This window comes from Mustelus asterias, chromosome 2 (genome assembly GCF_964213995.1).
Source record: "Mustelus asterias chromosome 2, sMusAst1.hap1.1, whole genome shotgun sequence".
NCBI lineage: Eukaryota > Metazoa > Chordata > Chondrichthyes > Carcharhiniformes > Triakidae > Mustelus > Mustelus asterias.
Window position 1 is genome coordinate 25,055,888 of NC_135802.1, and position 16,384 is coordinate 25,072,271.

At 43.0% G+C, this 16,384-nt stretch overlaps 1 protein-coding gene across 1 annotated transcript in view; it reads right to left on the reverse strand.

Annotated features, from left to right (window-relative positions):
- Window positions 1–16,384, reverse strand: part of ptprn2 (protein tyrosine phosphatase receptor type N2) — a 947,277-nt gene that overhangs the window by 575,806 nt on the left and 355,087 nt on the right. The gene's annotated exons all lie outside the window — the stretch shown is intronic.

The following is a 16,384-nucleotide window of genomic DNA, read 5'->3' on the forward strand; positions in this document are numbered from 1 at the left end:
AACTGTAATCGTTTCTTTAGCTAATAATGCTTCCCCTCCCCCTCCTTTTTGTTACCCGCTCTACCTGTCTGAAAACTCTATCCAGGGATACTGAGCTGTCAATTTTGCTCCTACTTTAGCCAGGTTTCCGTTCGAGCGACGACATCATGTTGCCATGTGTCTATTTGTGCCCTTAGTTAGACCATAAGATATAAGAGCAGAATTAGGCCAGTTGGTCCAGCGAGTCTGCTTCACCACTCAATCATGGCTGATATGATTCTCATCCCCATTCTCCTGGCTTCTCCCCATAACTCTTGATCCCCTTATTGATCAAGACGGAGGATGAGGGGTGACCTAATAGAGGTGTATAAAATTATGAAAGGCATAGGTAGGGTGAACGGTGGGAAGCTTTTTCCCAGATCGGTGGTGACGTTCACGAAGGGTCATAGGTTCAAGGTGAGGGGGGGAGGTTTAACACGGATATCAGAAGGACGTATTTTACACAGAGGGTGGTGGGGGCCTGGAATGCGCTGCTGGGCAAGGTGGTGGAGGCAGACACACTGGGAACGTTTAAGACTCATCTAGATAGCCACATGAATGGAGTGGGAATGGAGGGATACAAAAGAATGGTCTAGTTTGGACCAGGGAGCGGCGCGGGCTTGGAGGGCCGAAGGGCCTGTTCCTGTGCTGTATTGTTCTTTGTTCTAACCTATCTACCTCTGTCTTAAAGACACTCAATGACCTGGCCTCCACAGCATTCTGTGGCAATGAGTTTCACAGATTCACCACCTTCGAGCTGAAGAAATTCCTCCTCATCTCAGTTTTAAAGGAGCGTCCTTTCACTCTGAGGTTGTGCCCTCGTGTTCTAGTCTCTCCCACTAGTGGAAATATCCTCTCTCTGTCCACTCTATCTAGGCCTCTCAGTATTCTGTAAGTTTCAATTAGATCCCCGCCTCATCCTTCTAAGCTCCATCGAGTATAGACCTAGACTCTTCAACTGCTCCTCATAGGACAAGCTCATTCTTGTGAACCTCCTCTGGACCCCTTCCAAGGCTGGCACATCCTTCCTTTGGTATGGGGCCCAAAACTGCTCACAATATTCCAAATGGGGTCTGACCAGAGCCTTATACAGCCTCAGCAGTACATCCCTGCTCTTGTAGTCTAGCCCTCTAGAAATGAATGCTAACATTGAATTTGCTTTCCGAATTACAAACGCGGCAGTTCATCTGCCTTGTTTGTAACATTCCTTGCATTGATGTATAAACAGCTCAACCCCATCAATTTCCTTTGCTGGACACTTTTTAACCCTCATGTCTTTTGTCTTTCCGAGATGCTGACATCACTAACTAATTTTCTACCTCCCATTTCCTGATCTGAATCTGACCCATTTAAGCCTACCCTTTGGTTCCTATCCCCCGCCATACAAGTTTAAAACCTTCCCAATAGAATTAGCAATTACTTTAAGTAATGCTTTTGTCAATGATAATCTTATTAAAGATGGTGGTTCATCTTGCTTACATGAAGCCTCCGCCTTGTTACATCTGAAGATGTAATAAATCTATTAAAGGTGATGTGGCACGGTAGCACAGAGGCTAGCACTGCTGCCTCACAGCGCCAGGGATCCAGGTTCAATTCCCGGCTTGGGTCGCTGTCTGTGTGGAGTTTGCACGTTTTCCCCATGTCTGCATGGGTTTGCTCCGGTTTCCTCCCACAGTCCGAAAGACATGTTGGTTAGGTGCATTGACCCGAACAGGCACCGGACTGTGGCGGCTAAGGGAATTTCACGGTAACTTCATTGCAGTGTTAATGTAAGCCTTACTTGTGACTAATAAATAAACTTTAATTTTTACTTTATTAGGGGTACATCACGATGTTAGCACACAGCGACACTAAAATCAGTCAGTTATAGAAAGGAAAGTTTTGCTGTAATTCTATGTGTAAAGAAACCAGAGTTTTAACTATTAGATGATATTTATGGTTCTGGGAAAATGTTTCAGTCCAATCTGATGCTGAGGTATTGGTCCAATTGCTCAGTTAGATGAAAAAGAAATATCTTTAAGTTCCAATTACCAATGAAGCTAGTTATAACTAGCTAGTAAAGCTAGCTACCAGCATAAGGGGAGGCAGTGGCATAGTTGTATTGTCACTGGACTAGTAATCCAGGGACCCAGGGTAATGCTCTGAGGACCCCGGTTTGAATCCCACCACAGCAGATGGTGGAATTTGAATTAAATAAAAATCTGGAATGAAAAGTGGCCATGAAACCAATATCGATTGGTGTAAAAACCCAACTGGTTCACTAATGTTCTTTAGGGAAGGAAATCTGCCATCCTTACCCGGTCTGGCCTACGTGACTCCAGTGATGTGGTTGACTCTTAACTGACCTATGAAATGGTCTGGCAAGCCACTCAGTTCAAGGGCAATTAGGGATGGGGAATAAATGCTGGCCCGGCCAGCGATGCCCATGTCCCACGAATGAATTAAAAAAATAAGGGTGTCCCCCAGGATGAAGTCTTCAGCTTCAGAAAAGTCCGGCCTTCTGAAAACTCAAAACAATATGTAAAAACCTCTGCTTTTTATTGCAAGCAAAGCACGAATTGCAAGGCTGCTAAAACCACACAACATTATCTATATCCTAATAGAAACAATTAATCACGTGAGAATGTGCAGACCGATCCAATCAGCGTTTTGACAAGGTGGGTCAACAGGAAATCAAACTTTCATTGAATCCATGTTAGCTTCAACTTGGATGAATAGAAAATTGTCCATTACAATAAAATGCTACACTTTCCAAATAAAATCCTTCCACTAACTTAACCAATATCTGCTGCAATAAAATTATACATTCAGGATACATAAAAAACGATTTTAAAGTAATGCTTTTGTCAATGATAATCTTATTAAAGATGGTGCCTCATCTAGCTTACATTTGAAGATGTAGTAAATCTATTAAAGGTGATTAGAGGTACATCACCATGCTAACACACAGCGACACTAAAATTAGTCAGTCCGTTAATACTCCAAACTGTCTTTTGCAATTTTAAACCATGAATGAATAGACAGGGTCTCAAATCCACCTCCCCACCTGTTCTGATATCCCTTTATCCCTTCTTTTAATAGAAATATGTCTATCTCCTTCTTGAAACCATTCAACAATTTAGGCTCCATCGTGAGTTCCACAAATTCACCACCTTCTGCGCAAAGTAGTTCCTCCTCATCTCAGTTTTAAATCTACCGCCTCTCAACCTATACCTGTGACCTCTTGTTCTACATTGCCCCACAAGAGGAAACATTTGGTCTTCGTTTACTCTATCAATCCCTTTTAGTATTTTATATACCTCGATCAGATCCCCTCTCATCCTTCTAAACTCAATACAAATTATGCCTCACGTTGTGGGCACTTGGGAACATCTTATTCAGAATCCAGCAACAAAGGAAGGGAGCATCACAAGAACTCCAACTTTAAAATAGACATGAATCATGTCCCACGCAAACACTTCAACATCCTCCAGAAAAAGACGCAAGTTAAAACAAGACTTTTAAGAATTGAACAAGGACCAAGAACAATAATGTTCATTTATATGACACTCTCCTGAAAAGTCAGGTTTGAGGTCGAAACGCTGAGCAGATGGAGCGACCTGTCATAGTAAATGGTCATCTGAATCATAATAATGTGTTTTTAGAGCACCGTTACCATAATAAAACATCCCAAGATGCTCCACAGGATCATAATCAAACAGAACCTGACCCAGAGTCACATAAGGAGAGCTGATGATGGTTGACTATTGACATTTGACAGGTCTCATGTAGCATCAAATCACCTTTGAATTGGTCCTCACTCGGTGTGGGTGAGCATGGAGCTCCTGTGAATTTTACCAGGTCAGCCAATGCCAGATCATAATAGGCGTTATGAGATGAGGTGGGAGTGACAGTCTTTGACCAAGTGTGGCACCAAGGAGCCCGAGCAAAACTGGAATCAGTGGGAATCAGAGGCAAAACTCTCCACTGGTTTGAATCATGCCTGGCACAAAAGGAGATGGCTGTGGTTGCTGGAGGTCGGTCATCTCAGGTCCAGAACATCACTGTAGGTCTTCCTCAGGATAGTGTCTTAGGCCCAACCATCTTCAGCTACTTTCATCAATGATCTTCCTCCCATCATAAGGTCAGAAGTGGGGACATTAGCTGATGATTGCACAATGTTCAGCACCATTTGCGACTCCTCAGATATTGTAGCAGTCCATATTCAAATTCAGCAAGACCTAGCTAATATCCAGGCTTGGGCTGACAAATGGCAAGTAACATTCATGCCACACAAGTGTCAGGCAATGACCATCTTCAACAAGAGAGAATTTAATCATCAGCCATTAAAATCTAATGGCATTACCATTGCTGAATTCCCCACCATCAGCATCCTGGGGGTTACTATTGATCACTATGCTTCATTTTTTTTTTGAAGTGTGATAAGAGTTGATATTTTTCTCTTGCCGAAAAAGCATGTCTGAAACTCTCCCATTTTCATGCTCGTTTGACACTTAGAATTCTTTTGGTAAGATCGCCTCCAAAGAATTCTTTTAAAAACACAGTGAGTTCCTGTGATCTGGAATGCACTGCCTGAAAGGGTATTGAAAGCAGATCCAGTAATAATTTTCAGAAATAAACTATTATTGAATCTGCTTCCACAAGGCTTTCAGACATTGCAAAAGTTCAAAAGGGAATTGGATAAATATTGGAAATGCAAATAAATTCCAGATCTATAGCAAAAGAGCAAAAGAGTAAGGACTAATTAGATGATTCTTCCAACGAGCCAACAAAGGCACAATGGGTCAAAATGCCTCCTTCTATAGTATATTATTCTGAAATTCCACGGTGCATCATTCCATAATTCCTTGGTGCTTTGCCAGAACTCAGGCTAAACCAAAAATAACAGGACACTGTACTGGAGAGAACTAATGATAAGCAGGTCAAAAGAAAGGAGAGGACTGTTACAAACATGCTATGTGTGTTCCCACACAAAAATATTCCAGTTAAGCAAATCATTAATGCAAAAATGTTGGTTTTTTAATTCAATTATCATTTGAAAATTAAGATATTTGTAAAGTTGATCTAAATTCATGAATATAAAACAACATATTTGGTGTGAAAATTGCATTTGGTTCAAAGCCAATTTGGCTTGGAAAAGCAAATCAATGCGAACTGATTAAGTTGTAGAGCATGATGGTTCTCTGCTGCAGGGAAGTGAGGATGGGTAGGTCACTTACAAGGATGAGGCCGCAGGCAGTGTCTTGTAATCAGCTGCTTTCCTCATTTCACTGCTGGAACTCCAGGCACAGGGCATTATTACATCTCAATCACACGCTGCTCTCCTTATTTTCATTCGCGATTCCCGGAGCCAGGAGTCCAAGAGCCAGCTCCTGGGCATTTGTGCCATTCAGTTGGCAGACAAATAGACCCGGATCCCACTGGGCGACAGAAAATGTATTTAACAACGTCAGACTGGATTGAACAACATTAGCAGTAGGAGCCAGCTTCAGGGCAGTGGAACTTCATGAATGTGAATTAAAAGGATAACTTCAGCCTCTTCCTTCACTTTCTGCTCTGGTGCGGTTGTTTTACACACTGCCCCATTTCAATGTTGAACTCTCCACTTGCACTACCAAATTAATGCAGGTAATCGGTTAAAGGAGGCAACATAAGTTGGCACGTCTCTCAAAGGCACTGTTTCACTGTGCCTGACTATTCTCAGTCCACTTGGGACAGTTGATTGTTGTGCCAAACTCGCAAGCTAAGTTTCTTTTCAGTTGCTAATATTATTCTTTTAATTGTCATTTTTCCTGGGCATACTGTTAGCTGCAGCAGTGTTTCCCCGTTACACATATGATGAAGAAAGGAACTTGCATTTATATAGTGCCTTTCATCGTCACTGGATGTCCCAAAATGATTCATAGCCCAGGAAGGACCCTTGAAATTCAGTCACTGTTGTCATGTTGGAAATATGGCAGCCAATATTGCGCAGAACCAGAAAAGCAATGATTTTTGTTTTTAGTGATGTTGATGGGGGATAAATATTGACCAAGACTCCGGGTTAATTCTCCTCCCTTTTCATAGCAATAATGCGGTGGGATCTTTTTTGCCCATCCAAGGCACATGATGGCACAGTGGTTAACACTGCTGCCTCACAGCGCCAGGGACCCGGGTTTGATTCCCAGCTTGGGTCACTATCTGTGCGGAGTCAGCACGTTCTCCCTGTGTCTGCGTGGGTTTCCTTCGGGTGCTCCGGTTTCCTCCCACAGTCCTAAAGACTTGCTGGTTAGGTGCATTGGCCATGCTAAATTCACCCTCAGTGTACCTGAACAGGCTCCGGAGTGTGGTGACTAGGGGATGTTCACAGTAACTTCATTGCTGTTTTAATGTAAGCCTATTTGTGATACTAATAAACAAACTTTGAAACTTTATGGCATTATGGGACTTCGATTTAAAGTCCCATCTGAAAGAATTGCTTTTCCAACAGCGCTGCACTCCCTCAGTACAAATCTTGTCATCAAGCCTGTGGACTGGGGATTAAAGTCCCTAGCTTCTGCTTGAGAGGAAACAGTGCCATCACTGGGTCAGGGCTGATATATGGTGGTTAACGTGGGTTCAGTAAACTTCCATTTCAAGTGAGAAGAAATTTCAAAGCCCCAACTGACTGGAATGGTACAGCATTCCTGTAAAAGTGGAGGTTTTATTATAAAATCTCAATGTTGCTGTTCCACTGGTGGACATATGAGAGGTGGTCTTCCTGCATCCATAATGACTAATGCTTCCATCTGAAAAGTACTTATTTCTGTGCCCTTCCTGAAACAAGTCTAATCATGTTGACAATTTTAGCCTGCTCTTTCTTGGCTCAGCTCCCAGTTCATTATTGGCAAAATGTTATTGGCACGAATCCTACCGTTACATGATACCATCACTGTCCCAAATATACCTCTGCCAATTTTGCTATGGCTAGAGGATTGAAATTGTATCTTAACCTCCATCTGCCCTCAAAAGCACAAACAGTATGCGGCACCATTTAAAAAAAATGAAAATTTGATCTTTATTGTCACATGTATTGGGATACAGTGAAAAGTATTGTTTCTTGCACGCTATACAGACAGAACCTATCGTTCATGGAGTACATAGGGGAGAAGGAAAGGAGAGGGTGCAGAATGTAGTGTTACAGTTACAGGTAGGGTGAAGAGAAAGAACAGCTTAATATATGATAGGTCCATTCAAAAGTCTGATGACAGCAGGGAAGAAGCTGTTCGTGAGTCGGTTGGTATGTGTCCTCAGACTTTTATATAATTTTCCCAAATAAGGAATGAGGAAATGGTGCAGAAGCAGAGCTCCTTCTACCATTGACTGCCATTTTGAGTTTTGTACTAATGTACACAGGGTATGCAAGTTACTGTAAAGCAGAGGCACTGAGAAATAACATGTTCAAGATGCACATGAAGCCCAATGCAAACTGGAGGAACAGCATCTCATCGTCCGATTGGACACTTTACAGCCTTCCAGAATTAACCTTGAGTTCAATAACTTCAGGGCATGAACTCTCCCCTCCACCTTCACCACATTTCCATTTATGTTATTTCATTTTTTTATTTTCTTTTCATCCATTCATTCATCCATTTTTATCACTTCTTATTCTTACTTTTATTTTTCCACTTCTGAAATCTTGCTCGCCATCTTGTCTCCAATCCCTGCCCCAGGACCAACTATCGCATTCCTCAAGTAGTCTCCTAACAATCTGTAACTTTGTTCTGCTATTCACACATTCTGATCACTTAATGGATGCCTTTAGCACCTTTCTCATCCTTTATCATCATCATTTACATTCCTTTCATCCCATTACAGCACCCCACCCATAGTACAAATCGTGTCTGATTTTCTTTGCCTTTAGCTCTGACGAAGGGTCATCCAGCCTCGAAACGTTGGCTCTATTCTTTCTCCACAGACACTGTCAGACCTCCTGAGTTTCTCCAGCATTTTCTGTTTTTGTTTTGGATACAGTAAGAAGTCTCACAACACCAGGTTAAAGTCCAACAGGTTTATTTGGTAGCAAATACCATAAGCTTTCGGAGCACTGCTCCTTCGTCAAATGGAGTGGAAATGTGCTCTCAAACAGGGCACAGACACAAAATCAAGTTGCAGAATACTGATTAGAATGCGAATCCCTAAAGCCAGCCAGGTCTTAAAGGTACAGACAATGTGGTGGAGGGAGCATTAAACACAGGTTAAAGAGATGTGTATTGTCTCCAGACAAAACAGCTAGTGAGATTCTGCAAGCCCAGGAGGCAAGCTGTGGGGGTTACTGATAGTGTGACATAAATCCAACATCCCGGTTTAGGCCGTCCTCATGTGTGCGGAACTTGGCTATCAGTTTCTGCTCAGCGACTCTGCGCTGTCGTGTGTCGTGAAGGCCGCCTTGGAGAACGCTTGTTTGTTTTGGATTCCAGCATCAGAGGTATTTTGCCTTTATCTCAATGTTTAAGGTGCAAAATGTGTCTAATTTTAACATATCTTATTCAAAAGTCCAAAGATGTGCGGGTTAGGTTGATTGGCCATGCTAAATTGCCCCTTAGTGTCCCGGGATGTATAGGTTAGAGGGATTAGTGGGGTAAATGTGTGGGGTTGTGGATAATAGGGCGTGGGGTTGGATTGTTGTCAGTGCAGACTCAATGGGCCAAATGGTCTCCTTCTGCGCTGTAGGATTTCTATGATGATTTTTTATGAAAATGAAAGACATTGTCATCTAATCTTCTATTGTATGTGCTACTACCAAAGGACAAAATTACTTGAGAATTACCATGACTTTCCTTGCTAACTTGGAGTGTTTATTACCAGTCGAGAGATGTCAGAGAGCAAAGATAAATCTCATCTCTGGTTGCTGGCACAGCTTGTACCATAATTTGTTCGGCAACATCACAACTAATGGGCTATGAAAAAAAAACATATGCCTCTGACTTTTCTCAACAGTTCCTCTTTCAGCAGCTTTCTTGTCATTACACAAGAATCTAACGCAATTCATTTTACCTCCTGGTACCTGTCATTTTCCTCTGATTTATTTCTAAAATTATTCAGATTGCAAACTTGACTCAAAATTCACCGGGGGTGATCAAGTTCTTTTTTCATCAGTTGCCATTTTGATTTTCATTCAATTCAACGGAAAATAAATTCCGACCTGGAGTAAAACAAGCTGCCGAATTACCTTCACCCACTTTGCACTTTCTTCCTACTCTGTATTTTCTGTCCATCAACCGATCCTCCAGCCATGTGAATACATTGCCCCCGGATCTATGAACCACTGTCCCTTGTACTATCCTTTTGTGTGGCATCTTATTGAATGCCTTTTGAAAACATAAAAATATACTACATCCACTGGTTTCCCTTTATCTGAAAATGCTGTAGGAATTGTACTGAAGACTTGTGCTCCAGAACCAGCCCAACCTATTCCAGTACAACCACAACACTGGCACCCTGCAATGTGGAAAATTGCCCAGGTATGTCTTGTCCACAAATCAGGTATAAATACAACCTGGCCAATTACTGCCCCTTCAGTCGACTCTCAATTATCACCAAAGTGATGGAAGGTGTCATCGACAGTACTATCAAATGGCAACAATCTGCTCAGTGATGCTCAGCTTAGGCTCCGCCAGGGTCACTCAGCTCCTGCCTCATTGCAGCCTTGGTCCAAAGAGCTGAGCTCAAGAGGTGAGGTGAAAGTGACTGCCCTGGACATGGAGGCTGTATTTGAAAATGTGTGGCATCATGGAGCCCTAGCAAAACCGGAGGAATAACTCTCCACTGGTCGGAGTAACACCTGGCACAGAGGAAGAAGGTTGGGGGTTGTTGGAGATCAATCATCTCAATCCCAGGACATCACTGCAGGAGTTCTTCAGGGTAGTGTCCCAGCCCATAAATATTGGCCAAGCCAGGAATGCCTACATCCCATGAAAGAATAGGTGTATTCTAAGTATTTACAAGCTGATAATCCTGTTTGGCCATAGTAGGAATGCACTTTCCATAACTATCAACTCCTGAAGTGGGTCTTGATTCTGGCCCAGAAGAAGCAATGTTCCACTAGGCCACAAGACCACCCTCACCCCCATTTCTTATGTTCTCAGAAAACTAACTAACAGATTTGTCAAACACAATTTCCCTTTCAAAATACATGAGTCATGTTGACTCTCCCTAATCAACTATGATTTTCTAAGTGGTCTGTTAGCACTTCCTAAATAATGGGCTCCAGCATTTTCTTAATGACCAATGTCAGGCTAGCTAACTGATCTGTAGTTCATTGTTTGTCCCTCCATTCTTTCTCAAATAGTGATGTTGCATTTGTTATCCTCCAATCCACCAGACCCATTCCAAACTTTCGGGAATTTTGAAAGATTCATTCTGCAGCCACCTCTTTTCTAATTCTAGTTTGTAAGCCATCAGACCTAGGAATTTGTCTGTCTTTAGGCCCATTTGAGTGTACTGTGGCTTGGTGGGAAGTTCTCCCACCTCTTTCTCCAGGGACTTGAGCACAAAGCCTAGGTGACATACAGTACAGTACTAGAATCATACAATCATTGAAGCCTACAGTGCAGAGGGAGGCCATTTGGCCCATCGGGTCTGCACCGATCACAATCCCACTCAAGTCTTATCCCCATAACCCCTTGCATTTACCCTAGCTAGTCCTCCTGACATTAAGGGGCAACTTAACATGGCCAATCCACCTAACCCGCACATCTTTGGACTGTGGGAGGAAACCAGAGCAGCCGGAGGAAACCCACTCGGACACGGGGAGAACGTGCAGACACCGCACAGACAGTCACCCGAGGCCGGAATCGAACCCGGGTCCCTGATGCTGTGAAGCAGCAGTGCTAACCATAGTGAATCTACATTGATGCCATTGGAGTTAAATGCAGAGCTTTACCAAAAGGTATAGCGCAGGAGGGTAATTGGCTCATTCGCCCAGTGCTGTGAGGCAGCAGTGCTAACCACTGAGGAATTGATGCACTATTGGATCAGGTCTGAGTTCTGCAGTCCTGAATGGATGTGAACAATTAAAAACTCACCAGAGGAGGAGACTCCACAAATATCCCCATTCTCCAGAATGGGGGAGTCCAGTGCATCAGTGCAAAAGATAAGGCTGAAACATTTGTAACCATTTCCAATCAGAAGTGGGTGATTCATCTCATACTCCTCCTGACGCCCCCAGCATCACAGATGCCAGTTTTCAGACAATTCAATTCACTCCACATGATATCAAGAAATGGCTGAAGGCACTGTACATTGTAAAGATTATGGGCCCTGAGATGTTCCAGCAATCATATTGAAGACTTGTGCTCCAGAACTAGATTTGCCCCTTGCCAAGCTGTTCCAGTACAGCTACAGCATTGGCACCTACCCAACAATGTGGAAAATTGCCCAGTTATGTCCTGTGCACAAAAAAAACAGGACAAATCCAGTCTGGCCAATTACTGCTGCTTCAGTATCCTCTCGATCATCAGCAAAGTGATAGGAAGTGTCATTGACAGGGCTATCAAACGGCAACAATCTGCTCAATGGCATTCATAGAATCATAGAATCTCTACAGTGCAGAAGGAAACCATTCGGCCCATCGTGTTTGGACCGACTACAATCCCACCCAGGCACCTATTCCCGTACCCCACATATTTATCCTGCTAATCCCCCTGACACTAGGGTCAATTTAGCATAGCCACTCAAGTGAACCCGTACATCTTTGGACTGTGGAAGGAAACCCATGCAGGCATGGGGAGAACGTGCAAACTGCACACAGACAGTAACCCGAGGCCAGAATTGAACCTGGGTTCTTGGCGCTGTGAGGCAGCAGTGCTAACCACTGTGCCACCGAGCCGCTCAGTTTGGGCTCTGCCAGTGTCACGCAACTCCTGACTTTATTAGAGCCTTGATTTAAACAAGGGGTTATGGGCCTGGGTGGGATTGTTGAGTGTGCAGGCTCAATGGGCCGAATGGCCTCCTTCTGCATTGTTGGATTCTATGATTCTTTAATGAACTTGGACAAAGAAGCTGAACGCAGGAGCTGAGGTGAGAGGGACTCTCTTGACCTTTCTTGAGAGAGACATTAAACTGAAGCCCTGTTTGCTAAGTAGATAAATAGTATTTGGAGAGGGTCATTCTCCCATGTGTACTGAACAATATTTAACATCACTAAAATAGGTTATAAAAAGTTATTGAAGTTTACTTATTAGTCACAAGTAGGCTTACATTAACACTGCAATGAAGTCACTGTGAAAATCCCCAAGTCGCCACACTCCGGCACGCATTCGGGTTCACTGAGGGAGAATTTAGCATGGCCAATGCACCTAACCAGCATGTCTTTGGATTGTGGGAGGAAACTGGAGCAATTTCTGATTATCTGGTTATCTGATCAATACTATATCTGTGGAAAATGGTTACATCCTTTCCTACATCCTGACAGTGATTAGGATTCAAAAGTAACTCATTGGCTGTATGGTGCTTTGAGACATCCCAAGGTGGTGAAAGGGGACAGCTAAATGCAAGACTTACTTTTACTTAATTAATGTGAATGGAAGCGAATGGCCATGATCTCCTCACAGGAATTGGTGGTGGCCAAGGCTCCACAGCAGAAAAATAGCCCGCGGGTATAGTGAAACTCCTGCTAAAGTATAATGTTATTTTAAATGAGAAGGGATGTACCAAAAAGTATGAAGAAGGGGGATTCTTAACCAGCTAATAAAATTGATAGGCAGAATGCAGTCTTTCAGGGGACAGGAGATCAGTAAGGAATTAAATTATTCTTAAGACAAGCTAACATAAACAGTTTACACAAATGTGAATGCAGTAAGAGAACCAAATCAAGTAGTTATGATTTCAAAACATATATGCTGATATTTTAAATGTATCTTAAAAATGTTGTTCACTTTAGCCAAGCAAAGTTATCGAAAGGCATGGTGGTAAATGTCAATAGTTGAAACCAGAGGTTTGGGGACCTACATGTCAGCAGTAGTCATATCGGGAGGATTCCTATGAGGGAACATATTTTACAACATTTATGAATAGGTGCATTCACTGCCCAGACACAAGGATAGATATGCCCCTAGATGCAGATCACATGTCTAGTCAACTTGGCAGTGAGCCATTGGGAACGTCCACTTTGACCTTACGGTAGCATCTGCTGTTACCAGGCAACAGGGGAATAATTAGAGCCAAGAAGGGAGACAATGTCTGGGCTTGTTGGACGAATAAGATGTCACCATGATATTAAGCATGATATGGTTGGCTGAGGTACTTGACAGAGATTTGTATTGATGAACGATTGTTAAATGAAATTGATTTTAAGCTAATGAGAGGTGGAATTATTGATTAGATAAAACTATAATTGATCTGTATTTGACTGAGTACTTCAGATCTTTCACAATGGTTTTGTCGCTCTACTCCCAGAGTTACTTAACCCTTTGAGATTCTCCGGTCGGTTATAGAGTCATAGCGGTTTACAGCATAGAAACAGGCCCTTCGGCCCAACTTGTCCATGCCGCCCTTTTTTTTAAAAAAACCCCTAAGCTAGTCCCAATTGCCCGCATTTGGCCCATATCCCTCTATACCCATCGTACGCATGTAACTATCTAAATGCTTTTTAAAAGACAGAATTGTACCCACCTCTACTACTACCTCTGGCAGCTTGTTCCAGAACGTATGTGTGTATGTCTGTTTGTTTAATGTTTTATTTGTAAAATAAATTTGTTACGTCTTCGCACAGAGATATTTGCCTTGTGAGTTTTGAATTGTCTAAGTTAAGACACAATTGGCCACCTTCAAATTTCCCCACAACAAACATTTCTTCTTCTCCTTCTTTATCACAGTTGTGACCAACATTTAGGAATTACTTGGAAAAAAATAGAAACAGCAATTGATAAGCAATACCTAGGTTCCAGTACATGTTTCCCATCTATCTTGCACTGCAACTTAGCAAAATCAGTCTCTAAACGTTTTTTTCCATTTACAGGAGGTGGATGTTATGCACTGGCAATGTTAGCATTATTTGCTTATCTCATAACTGAATGGCTTGTTCAGAGGGCATCACAAGCCAACTCCTTGGGGATTGAGTCGCAGAAAGGCCAGACCAGGTAAAGACAACAGATGTTGTCTTTTGGTACATTCCCCAAAAACACACGAGTGAATAAGAAGGGTTTTTGCAACAATTTGATGGCTACACAGTCACCATTACGGACACTTTATTCCAGATTAAAAGCCAGACATGATGGGATTTGAACTAATGTTGCTGCATCATTAGTCCAGCTTTCTGGATTACTAATCTAGTAACTTAACCACAATGCTACCTTTCTCGTTAAAGTTTCCATCCTCTTCTAATTGCTCAATGTTTAAATACAAACAGTATGTCCCTCAGTTCCTCCTACATGCTCATGAGGTGCCATCTGAGTGCTCATTCCTCAATTTATCTCATCTTCTCGCTTACTCATTTCATCTTGGTGCTATCCCGCACTGTGGATGTTGACTCTTCACCTTGGGTTCTCAGTTAAAGTGTTAAAAAATTTACAAATATTTGTAGATATTTATTTGTGATCCATTAGATCATACTGAACTTTAAAACGAATCTTCCATTTTGTGTGTGTTGTGTTTTTAGATCTCTTATACTGACGACACCAAGGTAGGTGGTGTTGTGGATAGTTTGGAGGGATGTCAGAAGTTGCAGCGAGACATAGATAGAATGCAAGACTGGGCGGAGAAGTGGCAGATGGACTTCAACCCGGATAAGTGTGTAGTGATCCATTTTGGCAGATCCAATGGGATGAAGCAGCAGTATAATATGAAGGGTACCATTCTTAGCAGTGTAGAGGATCAGAAGGACCTTGGGGTCCGGGTCCATAGGACTCTTAAATCGGCCTCGCAGGTGGAGGATGCGGTCAAGAAGGCGTACGGTGTACTAGCCTTCATTAATCGAGGGATTGAGTTTAGGAGTCAGGAGATAATGCTGCAGCTTTATAGGACCCTGGTTAGACCCCACTTGGAGTACTGCGCGCAGTTCTGGTCACCTCATTACAGGAAAGATGTTGAAGCTATTGAAAGGGTGCAGAGGAGATTTACAAGGATGTTGCCTGGATTGGGGGGCATGCCTTATGAGGATAGGTTGAGGGAGCTTGGTCTCTTCTCCCTGGAGAGACGAAGGATGAGAGGTGACCTGATAGAGGTTTACAAGATGTTGAGAGGTCTGGATAGGGTAGACTCCCAGAGGCTATTTCCAAGGGCTGAAATGGTTGCTACGAGAGGACACAGGTTTAAGGTGCTGGGGGGTAGGTACAGAGGAGATGTCAGGGGTAAGTTTTTCACTCAGAGGGTGGTGGGTGAGTGGAATCGGCTGACGTCGGTGGTGGTGGAGGCAAACTCGTTGGGGTCTTTTAAGAGACTTCTGGATGAGTACATGGGATTTAATGGGATTGAGGGCTATAGATAGGCCTAGAGGTAGGGATATGATCGGCGCAACTTGTGGGCCGAAGGGCCTGTTTGTGCTGTGGCTTTCTATGTTCTATTAAAATGCATAAATACTCTGTTTATGTACATTTTGGACAAAAGTACTTGTGAGATAATATTTTCTGGCAGCTGCAAAATCATGAAGAAGGATGTTGGGACAGCATAAAGAGGTGGCACGGTAGCACAGTGGTTAGCACTGTTGCCTCAAAGTGCCAGGGACCCGGTTCGATTCCTGGCTTGGGTCACTATCTGTGTGGAGTTTGCACGTTCTCCCCGTGTCTCCGTGGGTTTCGTCCAGGTGCTCCGGTTTCCTCCCACACTCCAAAGACATGCAGGTTAGGTGGACTGATGCCCGTTAGTATCAGGGAGATTAGCTAGGGTAAATACGTGGGGTTTCGGCCTGGGTGGGATTGTTGTCAGTGTGGGCTCGATGGGCTGAATGGCCTCCGCCTGCACTGTGGGAATTCTATGAAGTAGCTGTATTAATAAGCAGATGTTCCTAGCAGCAATATTCGGCACTTGGAGGAGATAACTGATGAAAGCAGCGAATGTAGAATGAGTAACTTTTATTTCAATCCAATAGAGAGACAGCGATGGAAATGATCCAATGGCTGGAAAACTACTAAGAAGTGCAGGATTATTTATAAAAGTAGTGACTTGACTGAAATACAATAGGGATTCATGAGTAGAACATCACAGGGCTGAAACCATAATGTGAAACCAGTGACGGGAATCAGTGACCTGTTTCAAACGTTGCTCAAGTATCTTTTTGATTGGAAGTTACAGGAGATGGGCAGCTGTGATCTTGGCTCATGGGGGTGCGTAGGAGGCTGTGGAGATCAAACACTATTTCAACAATAGAAAGCGAGGGAGAATTGCAAATGGTTGTTATTCCAGTTGGAAG